The sequence below is a fragment of the Macrobrachium nipponense genome, chromosome 44 (assembly GCF_015104395.2).
Source record: "Macrobrachium nipponense isolate FS-2020 chromosome 44, ASM1510439v2, whole genome shotgun sequence".
NCBI lineage: Eukaryota > Metazoa > Arthropoda > Malacostraca > Decapoda > Palaemonidae > Macrobrachium > Macrobrachium nipponense.
Genome location: NC_087221.1, coordinates 31,068,406 through 31,070,905, shown reverse-complemented (window position 1 = coordinate 31,070,905; position 2,500 = coordinate 31,068,406). Strand labels below are relative to the sequence as shown.

The following is a 2,500-nucleotide window of genomic DNA, read 5'->3' as shown; positions in this document are numbered from 1 at the left end:
GTAAACAAACCAGAAAGCCTTCCATGAAGAACGGAAGAGTGAAAAAGACGGATACGACTACAAATGAGGCCGTTACTACAAGGGTTAGGAAGGGGGAGAGACCTAGTGGAAATAATTGAGACGAGGAATAATCGAGAAGAGGAAAAACTGGCCGTGCATTGTGTTCAGCTGGATCACCAAAAAGGAATGGGTAAATGGAGGAAAAATGGAAAGTAAGAAAGTGAGGGAAACAGGGGAGACTTTGGAATGCTTGCTGAACTGACGAGCCATCAGAAAAATGAAAGAAGTCAAAATAGAGTGAAAGTGGGAACAAAGGTTCTGCCTTTCCGCTAGGCCTTTGAAGATGTTTATATTCTCTGTATAGTATCTATATTTAACGATGTTTTGGACATCCAGTCGCTAGAACATTAATGATTAATCTACAGTTCGCTACTGCTGAGATATAGTCAACTTTAAGGAACTGTGATAGAGAGAATTTATCGATCTTTAAAATACAACTGAGGCGGTTATCTGCTCGATACATGTTCTAAAATTATTAATTTTCATAATTTTCGAAATCGTTCTTGAAGATTTTTCGTCTCAACCTAGGCATACAGCTGTAATCCTATAATTTGACACAGGTGTATTTAAGAGAGGTCTACTTACGAGAGAGAGAGAGAAAGTTGTACAATAACTAAATTTGCCAATTAAGTCAATCGAAAAATCAGCAAGCCATTTTTTTAACCAATCAACTGTCTCCTTTAATGTGGGCTATGAAAATCAAATAGGGAGTACACTTATAAATGACCAGACATCAGTAAATACTAACGCATCTCTAACCCTACGTCCTTGGTTTTGTCCTCCTACCCCCCCAACCCAACTATATTAGTATGGGGCAAGCTCTAGACCTTGGGTAAAGGCACCAACTTCTGAATAAGCAAACTAAATGGGTACGCACAACAACTGACCTGGCCAGAGGCCATATCCCATGAACCCAGTTAACTGACCCAACAGGTGGCTTAGGTTCCTTAGTACTATAATAACAGTAATTTCCGATTTCCGGTGATCCAAACCTAACTTTTCTGTTTTCGTTATAACCTCCTTGGTTTTACCACGTGATCCAGAATGCCACAGCGTTAAGAAAACGCTCAATAGTAAGAAATGCACTAACATAAGAAAAGTGGGCCTAGGCCTACATAGTGCAACATGTTACATTAAAAAAAAGTGTATCCTGACGATGGTTTGGTGAACATTTCATCAATACCATAGTTCCAATAGGCCTTTCCTGTTAAAGAATGACAGATAGCTTAATTCTGTGAATTATAAACCATTTACAGACGAGCCTTCTACCTCATAGGCCTACTGGCCCGAGGGATAAATTGTGACACATTGAACAAACTGCACATACTCACTGCTTCTGGCCTACTAGGCCTATGCTTATAAGAAATCAACACACGACGTTTAAATGGCTTTCTTTAAGGATGGAACCACATTCTAGTAAATTACACTACACCACAAAAGCAATTAATAATAGACACAAACACTTAATAATTCACAACATACTTCACAAAGCGCATGATCACAAACACTGGCGCAACACTTTTTGATGAACAAAGTACTCTTAACACTTTTTTTTTTTATTCCCTCCCAAGAAGACCTGCAGGAAACACGCTATAGTTGCGGTAACGGTCACACACGGCGATCATCAAGATTGAGACCTACTATAGTCATTATCGCAGGGGGTCATAAAAGTGCAAAAGGAAGCAACCCTCCTCACCGAGCCACCTCCGAGGCGCGCAGACGTACTTCACCCGACAACTGCTCATTCACAACTGACAACAGACGTCGTGAACTGAGTCCGGGCGGTTCAAGTGGCCCCAAGACGATAGGTACTCTTCAGAAAGCTTCCAGGTTTGTTGTGCTTTGGTGCGAATATCAATAAATTATCGTTACTATTCCGTACTGTTTCTCGCTTCTTGGTTACACTGACATGTGCATGCTTCAACGTTGAAACAACAAAAGTATGTAACTCGCCAAGACTTTCCACAAATGGGGAAATGTCAAAACAATCAAATAACTTTCAGAACAAAAATCGAACCCAGGAAGCCAGCAGGATGAAAGATAAGGGAAGGAGTTTCTCGTGAAACTTTTAAAAGTTCCACATCCATATGAAGTAATAAAAATCAATGCAAGTAGCAACAATATAACGTGATTTTGTTCTGATGCCTGAAGGAATCCCAGAATGCATTCTGTTGAAAGTAAATATGTATTTACACTTCGGATGTAAATAAAAACCAAAACAATTGCCTCCCATTTTCATAGCGATAACATAATACTGACTATCATTTATTGATGGTAGGGGCGATATTACTAGTGACTATTGATAATAAGGCATCGAAAAACCATTAATTTCATGTCATTTATGGTAGCTTGAAACACAAGGCTGAAGAAAATATGCATCGTCTTAGAACTTCGGAGAACATCTGGTTTGTGATTTATACAGATGTTTTCATACAAAATG

General features: G+C 39.3%; 1 protein-coding gene across 7 annotated transcripts in view; it reads right to left on the bottom strand.

Annotated features, from left to right (window-relative positions):
- LOC135204142 (EGFR adapter protein-like) overlaps positions 1-2,500 on the bottom strand; it is a gene marked incomplete in the record, with an annotated part of 933,128 nt that overhangs the window by 646,392 nt on the left and 284,236 nt on the right. The window contains 1 exon segment of one of the 7 annotated variants that reach the window (XM_064234154.1): positions 1,757-1,807. 7 annotated transcript variants of the gene reach the window in all.